This window comes from Panthera tigris, chromosome B4 (assembly GCF_018350195.1).
Source record: "Panthera tigris isolate Pti1 chromosome B4, P.tigris_Pti1_mat1.1, whole genome shotgun sequence".
In the NCBI taxonomy this organism is placed as follows: Eukaryota; Metazoa; Chordata; class Mammalia; order Carnivora; family Felidae; genus Panthera; species Panthera tigris.
Window position 1 is genome coordinate 130777029 of NC_056666.1, and position 14395 is coordinate 130791423.

Consider the following 14395-nt stretch of genomic DNA (forward strand, 5'->3'; position numbering starts at 1 on the left):
CTCTGTGCCCTGAGGCCTAGCAAGGAGCCCCGCACACAGTAGGACTTCAGCAAGTGCTGACCACCACCGCCGCGGTGAAGGCCCACGGCAGGCCTCACACAGAGCTCTCCCAGGGCCCGGCTGCGGGCGGGCCTTCCACAACTCGCGCACCAATTTCCCAGCCTAAATGCCCCACAGAGCGAGAAGGGCATTCGCTGTTAACTCAGTTTCAAAACAATGAAGGGCTGTACTCTGCCCGACTGAGGCTGTTTCCACTCCAGGGAATGTACGGGGAGAAATGAGCACAGCAGGGACTGGAAATAGCACGGAGCCCCTCTTGGGGCGAGAGCTGGGCTGGCCCGCCAGAAACCAGGAGCAAAACCTCAAAGGCAGACGGGGAGCAGACCCCACAGGAGTCGGCCGACACGAGTGAAGTGGGACAAGGAGCTCACTCGCACCCATTCGGCCTTCAAGGTCTCCTTCCCGCCCACTTGGAGAGCTTTAGAAGGGGCTCTCCGTATAGCCCACCACCATGTGGGAGCAACTTACAACACACCCAGAACCCCAACGGGCGCACGAAGGTACCCCGGGTTGTCTGTGGTCCTCGGTGGGGTGGGAATTCGGTGCCTTCTCCACCCGAACGGGCTACTGGGCCCTGGTGTCTGAATGGGGGTCACTGTCTATGCCCATCTCCCCAGCCCCAGGCCCCATTCATGTTCAGACACCTGCGCCCCTAGCACGGTGCCCAGCACGTAGATGTTCAATCAGCTACCAGGCAGCCAGTGCCGGCAGCAAGAGAGGTCCTGGCTCAAGGACAACTCCACACAGGTCTGCCATGCACCACAGACAAGTGAGTCATGTGCTGTCCCTGGGTCTCAGTTTCCTCAAGTGCACACAGGGATGACGACGGCTCTGTACTCACACAGCCACTGAGAAAATTAACTGGGAAAACATATGTGGTAAACACCAAAGCATCAGACGCAGGCTCGTCATCCTTCAGGCTTCAGCTCAGCCGTCCGCATGTGCTGGATCTTTGCTGCTGGCCATGCTCCCCCTCTTCCAGCAGTGAACCCACACTGCACTCCCTCTATTGTTTTACATTTTTCACTTCATTGTGATTACTCGTTTCTAAGTTTGATTCCCTCCACCAACCCGGAAGCCCAGGGCATCAATAGTTTGGGTCCAAGGGCTGCCCAGATGGGCACACGGCTCGGGCTGCGGGGACCCTCCCACCCCACGGTTCCCGTGAAGGAAGTCACACCTCTGAGACCTGCATCTCCTCTGCAGGTGCAAGTGAACTTGTTTGCCTGGCTGGCTCCGCAGCGCACAGGCCTCCAGGGCACAGATTGCTGCTTCTTTCCTTACACGAAACACCCGGCAGTCAGATAAATAATACATGGGCTTCACCTCACACCCAGGTATCAGGCGTGCAAACGCCTGCTTTGCGCCATGGTGCCCTGGGCGTGCGGGCACACCCATGCATATGTGTATATGCTATCTGGCCTGGCACAACCCCAGGGAGAACGTGAATTGGGAACAGATACCCATGCCCCTCCCTCAACCCTCTTGCCTTGCCATGGCCTGGAGTCAACTAGCACTAGACCTGAGCAGTGTGCCCAGAGAGGAAATGTACAACCCATGGGATGGATACATACACCCTACAGCAGCCTCTAAGGTCCCTTTCCGAACAAATATCCTTTGAGCCCTAGGTTAGCCTCGGTGCCCCTCCAAGCAGCTGGCTCGTATGCAAGGCGTGTACACCCTCCATGCAAGCATCCCCGAAGGCCTGGCCAGGCCAACCATACTCCCAGATCACAGCCACCCTCACAGGGCACGGATGCCTCCCCCGCTCGGTGGTGCCAGGCGCCAGCACACCCACCGGGCACACACAAACCCCACTTGCAAAGGGCCTGTCCATCGGCCTTCCCTCTCCCCCCGCCACCCCCACAGGCAGGTCCGATTACACTCCAGGCGAGGGCCTGCCACGTTGGCGAGGAGGGGGCCAAGGCACACCCACGGGCAGCCCGGCGACCCTGCAGGGCGGGGAGGGGGCGCAGGGCGCGACGGGCTGGGCGGCGGACGCCCCCTCCCTCGTCGGCCGGGCCGGCCACCTTCGTGCCTTCCCCGCCCCCCCGGGACCTGCGACCAACGCGACCCGTGGGGCGCTCCCCGCGCGGGCCTCTCCAAGACCGAGCAGCCCCCGCCCCCGGGAGTCCGCAGCCACCCCCCTCGGGGCCTCGGCGCGAGGCCGGCCAGGCTGGGTACCTCAGGAGCCCATGGCTGCGGTGGCGGTGGCGTGTGCGGACGGCGCGCGGCAGCCGGACTCTCCTGGCGGGACGGGCGGGCGGCGCCGCAGCCCCGGTGTCTCGCCGCCGCCGGCGGGTCCCGGGCCCAGCGGAGTGCCGCCGCGGCGCGCCTGCGCGCTGAGCACGCCTCCGGGGAGGGCGGGGCGGCGAACTCGCCGCTGAGATCACCCGCCCGGCCTTAAAGGGGCCGCGCCCGGAACCCCCAGCTCTCCGCGGGGTGGTGCGGCAGACCTAGGTTCTCCCGGCGCTCGCAAACAAACCCTCAAGAGTCGTCTCCCCCACCTCAATTCGACCCCCCAACCCTGCCCACCACAGAGCTTCTTCGGGTGCACAGACAGAGTCGTGGGCTCCGAGGTCTGTCCCCGACCCTCGCAGGCTGTCTGGCGCTTCACTTTTCTTAACCCTAATTACCTCCATTTGGGCCTGTTTTGAAGATGGAACAATATATAATGGCTATTTGTCGAGTGAGGCTGCTTGTGGAAATGCGGAATTAACGTGTACTGAAGTCCTATATGCAATCACGCGAGATGAAATTGCAGAGCAGAGAACGAGACTTTTTCTTCCCGTGCCAATTCACAGAGGCGCTTCATTCTTGCCCCGCCTGTCTCTAGGCAGCCTAACCAGCAAAATTTTTCAGAGGTCATTCAAGCCGCCTATCCCATTCCTGTTTGCCGGGTCTACACCTTACCCACTTAACTGAAAAAAATCCAATCAAGTTCTGGCCGTTGGTGTGCTCAGATCCCCAAATGTATTTATATCCCCTGCCCAGACTCCTCTCCTGAGCTGTCTACTCAACACTTCCATGCTTGATGGGGCGCCTGGGTGGCTCAGTTTCACCACCCCCCACCCCCGCAGGCTTTCCCCTGGCAGTGAGGAGACTGCTTGGGATTCTCTCTCTCCCCCTCCCTCCCTCCCCCCATTCTGTTCCTCCCCTACTCACACTGCCTCTCTCTCTCTCAAAATAAATAAATAAATAAGTAAACAAAAAAACTCATACTTGAGGTCCAGTAGACATCTCAAAGTCAGCGTGCCTTCCAAACACATACAAACCCACACCTCGCAGCCTCTGTTGGCAACTCTGTCTTTCCAGTGCTCAGGGCAGAACTCCTGGAGTCATCTCCGAATCCCTCCTTCCACTCCGTTACCCACTGGAGCAGGAAATCCTCTTGGCTCTACCTGCAAAATATATCTAGACTCTAATCTCTTCCACCCCATCTCCCCTGCTAACACCGTCGTCCAGTTTCTGCCAAGGATCACAGCAATATTCTTGTTATAGACTGAATGTGTCTCCCGCAAATTCATATGCTGAAATCCTAACTCCCAGTATGATGGTATTGGAGGTGGGGACTTTGGGAAGTCATTAGGTCACGAGGGTGGAGCCCTAATGAGTCGGATTAGTGCCCTTATAAAAAGGATCCCAGGGAGTCCTCTAGCCTTTCTGCCATGTGAGAATAGAAAGGTTGGCAATCGATAACCCAGAAGGGGATTCTCATCAGAACCCAATCGCGCTGGCAGGGCACCCTGATCTCAGACTTACGGCCTCCAGAACTATGAGAAATAAATTTCTGTTGTTGATAAGCCACCCGGTCTATGGTAATTTGTTACAGCAGCCCAAACTGACCAAGATTATCACAATGTTCTCCTAACCTGTTTTCTTATTCCAACCTCATCCCTGTCTCTATCAGTATAGGAGCAAGATGGATTCTTTTGTTTTATTATTATTTTTTAAGATTTTATTTTTAGGGATGCTTGGGTGGCTCAGTCATTTCAGCGTCGGACTCTTGATTTTGGCTCAGGTCGTGATCTCATGGGTCATGGGATCAGGCCCCAAATGGGGCTCTGTGCTGACAGAGCAGAACCTGCTTGGGATTCTCTCTCTTCCTCTCTCTGCCCTTCCCCCACACACGTGGTCTTGCACACACACACTCTCTCTCAAAATAAATAAATAAGCTCAAGAAGTCACACTTTTCACTGACTGAGCCAGCCAGGCACCCCTAGAGGGATTCTTTTAAAACCCAAGTCAGAACACGGGAGTCCTTTGCTCAAAAAACCCCCATTGTTCCCCCATTTTACTCTGAGTAAAAGCAAAAGTCCTTACAAATCCTCACAAAGCCTTGCTTGATTTGACATTCTATCCACCAAGGTTTGTCCAACCTCATCGCCACCTCTTCTTTCTCTCCACACTGACCACTTTCTGTTCCTAGGACAAGCCAAGCACACTCTGCCTCAAATCCTTTGCACTGGCTGTTCCAGTTGCTAGGATCACTGTTCCCTCAGATATCCAAATGGTCCCTCCCTCATCTTCTTCAAGGATTTGTTCAAATGTTCCTCACTCATTGAGGCCTTCCCTGACCACACCAATAAAATTGCCAAGTCCCTCACATGCACTCCTGATTTCCCTCTTACTATGCTCTATTTTTCCCCTTATCGCTTAATTTCTATCTTAATAGATAGTTTGCCTGTTTTTCTGTCTTCCGTCAGTAGCACAAAAGCTCCGTGAGGACAAAGATGTACATTCTTTTTGTTTCCTGATCTAATCCCAGTACTTAATACTGGGGTTGGCATAGAGAACACGCTCAAAAGGTATCTGTAGCACTAATGAATACCTTCTAGAAAGAGTCCTATAAAAAAATTCTTTCCCAGCCTCAGGTAAGAAGTTCCTCACGGCTGTCCCAACACACAGAACAAGCCTTATTGGTTGCGTTGTAGTCATCTGTGTATGACTTTCCAGCTCTCCAGGGCAAAGTTCTGGTCCCGGTTTCACGATTTCTCATGCTTAGCGTAGAAAGCTTACAAAGCAGACACATTCCGACCTCCGCCAACCCCTTCAGAGTGTTGGGGCCAAACCGCACCCAAATTCGGGTTCTCAGCCCCTGCTCGTCAAGGGTACCTACTTAACTTTTGGGTCTCAACTTACGGAGGCCCTAGGCTGGTGGGGTCAGAGACAAGTCGTGGGTATTTTTAGGCTTGAAGACAGAAAGTCACCTGACCTGGGTGACACGGCAGGTTCGCAGGAGGAAGTGGGAACCCTGGTTGTTTGCTCTCTGCTTTTCCTCGTTCTCTCTCCCAGGCTTTCCAAAATGAAGATCAGTGTCCACCCCCTCTGCCTCCTCCCCAGTCCATGCAATTGCCCATCCACGGAGGCTCAAAGATGCTGCTCACGTCGGTCCCTTCTCCCCTCCACGCATGGGGTCACTGCCCTGGTTCCGGTCCCCTTATCTCTGGACAATTATAACAGTTCCCCGCCCACCAGTCATCTTTACACGTGCCCAGTGGGTACTGAAGGCAGAATGCCTTTTTCCACCTCCAGCAAACAGCTACTCTTCCCTCAAAGACCGTACCAGAGGTCATCTTTTGGTTCCTTCTCGATCCCTCCCCTATTTTCCCCATGTCTGAATTCGTTTCTCCACAACAGAAAGTTTGGAAATAACCTGAAAGTCATCAAAGAACCGTGAAGTAAATTCCGTACTGATCCATACAATGGCATATTGTGTAGGTATTAAAATAGCCTCTTTACACATTTCTGATAACGTGGGGAAATGATTAGGAATCATAATGAGTAAAAAGGAAGTAATACATTTGCATGACAACCTGAACTCTGTAAAAAAAAAAAAAAAAAGATTAGAAGAAAGATTGGAAGGAAATATGACAAAATGCCAACAGTGGGTCCTTTTATTAAATATTTATTTTTGAGAGAGAGAACGTGAGGCGGGGAGGTGCAGAGACAGCGGGGTGGGGGGGGGGGGAGACAGATGATCTGAAATCTGAAGCAGGCTCTATGCTGACAGCAGAGAGCCGGATGCAGGGCAACAGTGGGTCCTTCTAAGTGGCAGGGTTATAAATATTGGTTTGGTTACCTTCCCCCTCCCCAGCCACCTTGTTTCCCTGTATTTTCCAAAATTTGTTGGCAAAAGCATGTAATATTTCCGAAATAAGAACAAAGGTTATTTAAATAAATGATCTACTGTTTCCTTCTGTTTTCTTCTCACTGTGCATCTGAGAACCTCTCAATGGTAGGGACCTGGTTGGATTATCTCCACATCCAAAACCCACTCCTAGCATTTGGCAGGTGAGTGCAGATTCCAGAAGAGCGAAGGCCTCAGCAGTGCAAGCTGATGAGCGGCCCAGAGCCCAGAGCACTCAGGTTACCTGCAGCCTCTGTGTCTCCAACTTGTCCCCAAGGATGCTGTGGGGGACCTGGCCTGGTGCCCTGGAAAGGCAGCATGGTGTGGCAGGCAAAGCACCTTAGGCATGTGGCTTTGCCTCTTGGAGCCTCAGTTTCCCCATCAGTAAGTAGGTGGAATGTAAGAATAGCCCATCTGGCAGAACTGTCCTGATAAATGTATGTGAAAATGTCAGCCCAGTACTGTGCACACCGCTGATGGTTGCGCTGCCGTCCACAGAATGTGACTGAAGACCCAGCTAACTTTTTACCTGAATCAGACCCTTTTGTTTGCCAAGAGATTGAAACCCAGTTCCAGTTACACAAAGAAAGTGAATTTATGGGCTCAATTAGGAAGTGCAAGGCAGAGCCGGACCGGAGGCTTCCCGCAGGGTCATTGGGACACTATTTCTCTGTCGCGTGTGCGTCCCTGTGTGTGTACGTTCGCGCGCACGCGCCGACCTCGTTCTCGGGCATTCTTGTCCCCCACAGCGACGATGGCAGAGTACCTCTTTCTCAAGAAGTCTCAAAAAGTTTGATCCCAGGACTCCCTCTGATTGGCCCATCTTGAGTCATGTTCCATTCTCTGAGCCAATGATTGTAGCCAGGAGATGCAGTGCTCCAATTGGCCAGGCCTAGATCATGGCCCTCCCCCAGCGCCAGGGGGTGGAGTCAGCCCCTAAGGAACCCAAAGTACTGAGAGGGAAGGGAGGGTCTGTTAAGGAAAAGGGGACGTCTGGGGAGGAAAACCCTCAGACGTCCAGCAGCTCAGGACGTTTAAGTGGCTCTCCCAGCGTCACCCGGAAAGGACAAGGGCTGACGTGTGACTTCAACAGCAGACACCGAAGGCACTAGGACAGAGCCATCTGGAGGGGGCGGCTCTTTCTGAGGCCTTTGGTCTGTGCAGTGGCCAAACCACTGGGTTCACAGCCCAGCTCCACCGCTGATAGGTTGCGAGGCTTTGAGCAAATCACTTAGCTTCTCCGAGCCTCAGTTTCTTCCTCTGTAAAATGGGTCTACTAACCGTACCATCCATCCCTGCAGGGCTGATGTGAGGATTAAATGAGATAACACAAGTCAGGCTGTTGGCACAGGACCTGGCATGTTACGGGCACTCAGTGTGTGCTGTTTTTAGTAGCTACAAATAGAAACAGTAAGAAGGCCCTTCGTGAAACTCCTGTCTGGAACTGAAAACAAAAACAGGCTCTACGGGGCTGATTCTGATCTGCCATCAGTGATTCTATTTCCAGCAGCGTCGGACCTTGAGGCTGCTGTTGTCATCACTGGGAACATGTTCCCGACTCCTATCTCCGCCCCGTTTCCTTCTGCCCCTCCTTTCGGGTCCTTGATAAAATATCAGTTCCCCTGGATATGTCATCAAGTGGAAAAAAGCAAATGTCACAAAGGACAGTAAGTTCTGGATGTCACATTTAATGCAAATACATATGGGCATATGTATTGGGGGGGCGTATGCGTGTGTGTGTGTATGATTTAAAATGCACAGAGAATTTCTGGAAGTCAGGAGAACAGTGCTCCCATAAATGGAGGGCAAAAAAAGGACCGGATCGTAATCATCTTTGCATTCCCAGCACCTGACACACGGGGGTGTGCTCTCTATCACCTTTATCACAACTACTATTTATTGAGCATTCACTCGGAGCCAGCAATGCACTAAACTCTTTGTCATCTCAGCAAGCAGCAGTGACTGCCATTTGACAGATGAGGAAACTGAGGCGCAGAGAGGCCAAGGTCACACCAGAGCAGCCTGGCACACAGGATGTTTGTGACATGAACCCGGGACCCATGCCAGCCCAAAGGGGACTAGGAAAATCGGGCAGCAAGAGAAAATGCTTCCGACTTCGCACAGCCTCTCTTGTAGGGGTGGTGACATTCAGGGCATCAGTGGCCATCAGCAAGGCCGTTTCTCGGATGCCATCTGGGGTGTGTGTGTATAAATCAGGGATGTGGCTGGTGATGATTTACAGGTTGCTGCAAAAAGAGCCTGAGTGGAGACACATACGTGCACACACACACACACACACACACACATACACACCCCTGTCCCTCCCCTGTAGGTGAGGCCGAGTCCCACTTCTAATTTACCTAGCTGAAACGAACAAACAAGCAAATGAAAGGAGGCCAAAGAGAAGGATTTACTGCCAGTTTCCTTGGAGTTCCTAGGAACATGGGTCAGATTCTCTACAAAATCCCAGGCTGCGGCCAGCTACCCTGGAGGGCTGCCATTGGGAAAGAGAGGTTCACTGTAGGTGGGGAGCTAGGGAGGCAGGGTCCAGGGTTTCCTCAGAGAGGCTTTGATGAGAGGGAGGAGAGGAGAAAGCAAGAGGCTGGGCCGTGCCAGCCTCGGAGCTACAGTGACTGGGTACGACTTCAAAGGGGCCGCCCCTTCATCATGGGTGCTTTGAAGATGCTGAGATGAAAAGCTGGGAGGTGTGATTACCTCCGGTGCTATTCTCCCCCCGGGACCTGCAGGAGGCCAGGTTACAGTCCCCGGGGAGCCTCCTTGTGCCCCAGGGCTGGGCCCTCCGTTCTGCTCACCCGGGGAAGCCGGCTGGGCTGCTCCCCTGTCCCGACAGCCTCTCCTGTAGGGGCAGCACAGCCTGGGTGAAGCCAGGCCCCGAAGGGCAGCTTCCTGAACCTCAGGAGGCTGTGGGGGCTGCGGCCTCACGCAGTTGGGAGGGCACAGAAGCTGCTGGAGAGAGGCTGAAAGAAGAGGAGGCGGGGAGGGGCCGGAGGGAGAGGAGGAGGGGAGGGGACAGGTGTCACCACGGCAACATCGATCGTGCGCGCACCAGACCCCTTCTCCCCCACGGCAGGGTCACGGCCCCAGAGAAGTGTGGCGTGAGTAAGAGAGTCGTACAGGCTGGGGATCCGGCCGGGCGAGGCGGGAGCTGGGAATGTGTTCATCCCTCGGACTGACCGGCGCGTTTCTGCCGGCGCTTGTGTGGTGCGCTCTGGGAGGGAGGATGTGACGCAGGGCTCGGCGTTCTTAGCTCCAACCCTGCCCACATCTGTTTCTCAACTAGGGCATGGCTGGAGGAGCGGCAGAGGGCGAGAGGATCTTGGAGTAGAAGGCTCTTCCCTTCGCTAAAGCCCTGCCGGAGTGCCCCCCCCCCGCCCCCGGAGCTGGCCACAGGGGTCCGCCGGGTCCACTCCCCGTGGGAGGCCCTGGGTTGTAGGTAGGAATGCAGACGGGAGGCCACCGTCTAGGAAGGAGCAGCGCAGTGACAGCAGGGGCTTGTGTTTTTGCGGGTGACCAGCCACACAGGGGAAGTGACCGAACCGAGTCCGGTGGAGGCCCTGCCCCTCCTTTTGTCCCAGACCAGGTTCTCCCTCTGTCCCCTCCTCTCCCCGCTCCTCTAAACCTTCTGCAGCCCGTCACCGGCCCCCCCCCCGCCCCCCGCCCAAGGGTTCTTCGGCCTCCAAACAGGTGCACAAGTCTCTGACCCTCAAAACCCACCGGAGGAGGTGCTGGGCCCAGGCCTTCCTCCTCCCGTGGGGGCTCCTGCGCGCACGGCCTCCTCCCACCTCCTGGAGTCAGAAGATCACCTGTTGATGGAATCCGGAAGGGTGGCGTCCTGTGTCTGTACGCGAGTGGGGGACACTGAATGGGAAGGGGCCGGAGGGAGCCCGCTGCAGTCCTGACAGTCGCCTACAATTCATCAGGTGGTGATTTCACAGGTGTGTAGACAGGTGAAGAACAATGGAGCTGTGAACTTAAGATACGTGCATTTTTTTCTAAATTATATTCCTTTTTTAAGGAACTCAAAATGGTCAGCCAGAAGCTCTCTTTTTCGGCAGCCTCACCCATTCAACTGCTCTTTCGCGGCTGGCTGCTGGCCACGCCCTCCTTTCTGATGCCCCGCCCCCAGCTCTGCTCCCCCCCCACCTCGCTGGCCGCCTCCCCGCCCCGGGTTTGGAACTCTCAGAACGCCCTTCTCCAGCTCCACCTGCTTTCAAGCTTTCGGTCGGTGTTCCTGCTGTGCTCTCAGGCGTCCAAGCAGGCAACCTCACAGCCTCCTGACTCCTCTCTCTCTCTCAGCGAGCTAAAAACAGACCGTGTTCTGAAACGGTTCAGTCATCCTTGCCTTCTGGATGCCTCCTGCCTGGGTTGTTGGCATGGCTCCCTAACCCTTCTCCCTGTCTACTGTTGCCAGATTCACATCCCTCAAGTTCACATCCATGGGGATCCTCTCCCCTAATCAGGCGCGTCTCACATTGTAGGTGCTGGCAGATAAAGTCAGGCAGGAGAGTAGGCACTGAATTGGTCGGGCCTGTGGGGAACTACAGCTTCTGTATGGCATGATCATTCCCATTTTACAGATAAGAAAACCAAGGCTCAGGAATAATGAGTTGCTTGCAAGTGAGAACAGCTTTCTGCACCCCAAGTTTTTACAGAATCACCTCTGTGTCCTCCAGCATCAGCTGCTGTGGAGTGGATCTTTGGATCTTCTCCTTCCTCTCTGTGCTTGGAATTCTTTTTTTTTTTTAATTTTTTAACATTTATTTATTTTTGAGAGACTGAGAGGCAGAGCATGAGTGGGGGAGGGGCAGAGCGAGGGAGAGAGAGAGAGAGAGAGAGAGAGGGAGAGAGAGAGAGAGAGGGAGAGAGAGAGAGAGAGAGAGAGAGAGAGGGAGAGAGAGAGAAAGAAACCCAAGCAAGCTCTACACTGTCAGTGCAGAGCTCAACTCGGGACCCGATCCCATGAAAGGTGAGATCACGACCTGAGCTAAAACAAGAGTTGGATGCTTAACCGACTGAGCCACCCAGGCGCCCCTCCCTGTGCTTGGAATTAGAATATCATACCTCTGGGCCTTTGCACATGCTATTTCTTCGGCTAGGAATGACTTGCCCTCAACAAACTGTTCCATTTCAAGGCTCAGGTCAAGTATCTTTGAAACACCTTCCTTGAGGACACCAGACACATTCCCCTCCCTCCTTTGTCTCTTGTTCACACTGAACATCTCACACCGGATTCTGGATCGGGATGAACCATTTGCTAGGTCTGTCTGAGTCTTTACCCTAAGCTGTGAGCCCCTGGAGGCCAAGGTCACACCTCACGTTTGAGATGTATAGTTACCATTACTGAGCACATATAAAATGCCTGGCTGTAGTGAAGGCTAAAGGCATGGGCTACGGAGCCAGGCAGGTTTCTCTGAGGCTCAGTGTTCTCATCTACAAAACGGGCATCCTTAGCCACCAACCTCATAGGATCGTTAGGAGCAAAAGGTTGGGAACATGGCATGGAGAACCCGAACGTTGTTCTGTCATCTCACCTAATCCTATCACCCTCTGAAGCAGGTATCATCACCCCCGTTTTACAGAAAACCAGGACCCAGACAATGCCCAAGGTCACAGAGGGGCCAAGCTGGCCTTCGGGACTCCAGCCCTGTGCTCCCTACCCCTCACCCCAGCACTCTACTCTGCTTCAGCTCGGCACCTGGCTTCCCTGGCACCCACACAAGCCCAGTCAATGTTTGTTTGTTGCATGAATGAAAATGATTCACCAAGTGGCATGTTTGCCCCCTCCAGTCCGGGCAAAATTTCCGGGTGATTATCTGGCGAACTTAATAAAAATAAACCGTGTGCACGGTTGACGCATCCTGGTCACCTCTGGTCTCAGTTAAATGTCAGTTCCTCAGAGACTGTCAGGCACCACCTGCTCCCTTTTACATTAGCTCACAGAATTAAGAAACGGGAAGGATGAGCCAGAAACCAGCGAGGATCATGGGTAGGAACAGGGTGAGGGGACAGGAACAGGAGCAATTCTCACTTTTTATATAGCTTGACTTTCATCTATGTAACAACTCCAAAATAAAATGAAAACACGAGGATGGGGGGAAGAGCGCTAACTCATTGTTAAAATCAATACAGGGGTGCCTGGGTGGCTCAGCTGGCTGAGCATCCGACTTTGGCTCAGGTCATGATCTCGCGGTTTGTGGGTTCAAGCCCCGCGTTGGGCTCTGTGCTGACAGCTCAGAGCCTGGAGTCTGCTTTGCATTCCGTGTCTCCCTCTCCCTCTCTCTCTCAAAAGTAGATAAACATCAAATTTTTTTTTTCTATGGGAATGCAAGCTGGTGCAGCCGCTCTGGGAAACAGTATGGAGGTTCCTCAAAAAACTAAAAATAGAACTACCCTACGACCCAGCAATCGCGCTACTAGGCATTGATCCACGGGATACAGGGGTGCTGTTTCGAAGGGACACGTGCACCCGCATGTTTATAGCAGCACTATCGACAATAGCCAAAGTATGGAAAGAGCCCAAATGCCCATCGATGGATGAATGGATAAAGAAGATGTGGTATACACACACACACACACACACACACAATGGAGTATCACTCGGCAATCAAAAAGAATGAAATCTTGCCATTTGCAACTACGTGGATGGAACTGGAGGATATTATGCTAAGTGAAATTAGTCAGAGAAAGACAAATATCATATGACTTCACTCATAAGAGGACTTTAAGAGGCAAAACAGATGAACATAAGGGAAGGGAAACAAAAAATATATAAAAACAGGGAGGGGGACCAAACAGAAGAGACTCATAAATATGGAGAACAAACTGAGGGTTCCTGGAGGGGTCGTGGGAGGGGGGAGGGGCTACATGGGGAAGGGGCACTAAGGAATCCACTCCTGAAATCATTGTTGCACTAGATGCTAATTTGGATGCAAATTTAAAAAAATAATTTTTTTTTCTAAATCAATATAATAACCACAGAGAAAAGGATAATTTCAAGTTACTTCTGGGCACTGTGCTCTTACAATACATCCTTAGTGAAATACATTCCAAGGACAATAAAATCCCCCCGAAAACTGTAAACACACCTCTTTACTCCACAGGCATATATTTAATAGTAATATTAAAATTGTAATTTTGAGGGGCGCCTGGGTGGCTCAGATGGTTAAGTGTTCGACTCTTGATTTCGGCTCTGGTCATGATCTCGCAGTTCATGGGTTCAAGTCCCATGTTGGGCTCTGTGCTGACAGAGCGGACTGCTTAGATTCTCTCTCTCTCCCTCTCTCTCTCTGCCCACCCCCCATCCGCTTGCCGTGCACACTCTCACCCTCTCTCTAAATAAGTAAACCTAAAAGAATTTTCATTATAATTTGGAAACTCACGTATATTGTAGGATACAACAACACATTAGTGTTACTAAGTATTAGGATTTTTGCTGCAAAAGATACATATTTTCTTTTTTTTTAAAACATGTCTTTTTTTTTTTTTTTGAGAGATTGTGAGCCAGGGAAGGGGCAGAGAGAGGGAGACATAGAATCCAAAGCAGGCTCTAGGCTCCGAGCTGTCAGCACGGAGCCCGATGTGGGGCTTGAACCCACGAACCGCGAGATCATGACCTGAGCCGAAGTCAGACGCTCAACCGACTGAGCCACCCAGGCGCCCCAGGATATAGATTTTTTATAAAAAAATATTAGCTCCTCAGATTTTCCCTCAGGGCCTGTAGTTGGGAACACACCACACTTACTGCTTGATGTCAGATATGCAGCCTGAAAGGTCCTGAGGGGAGCACACAGAGAGCTGGGGGGCCACTGACTCTCCCAGGCAGGCCTCCCACGGTCACTGGCGACCTTTGGCCCTGGAACCCGACCCCGGGATCCCCACTCACAGGGCTCCCTGGTGGATGGTGGAGTTCAGATCCTGCTTCTGCTGCTGGAGAGCTAGCTGTGTGATCTTGGGCAAGTTATTTTACTTGTGCTCTGTTTTTCCATCTGAAGGCAGGGAGATTAATAGGACCTCACTCAGAATTCTAGTGTAGGTTAAGATCAGGTTGTGAAGAGAGCTTTCAACCTTCCTCTGCAGTTGTGGTCCTGGGCCAGAGGCATCATCTGGACCTTGTGAGGGGGCACTCAGTCCCCACACACCAACCCTCCGGAGTCAGAATCTGCACTTGAATGAGGCCCCCCCCCC

General features: G+C 53.0%; 1 long non-coding RNA gene across 1 annotated transcript; it reads right to left on the reverse strand.

Annotated features, from left to right (window-relative positions):
- Positions 1 to 8576: 8576 nt before the first annotated feature.
- Positions 8577 to 10336, reverse strand: LOC122240160. The gene is made up of 2 exons (XR_006219517.1): positions 10015 to 10336; positions 8577 to 9168 (listed from the first exon to the last, which is right to left on the reverse strand). It is a non-coding gene; the product is annotated as an uncharacterized LOC122240160 (long non-coding RNA).
- Between the last annotated feature and the right edge of the window lie 4059 nt (positions 10337 to 14395).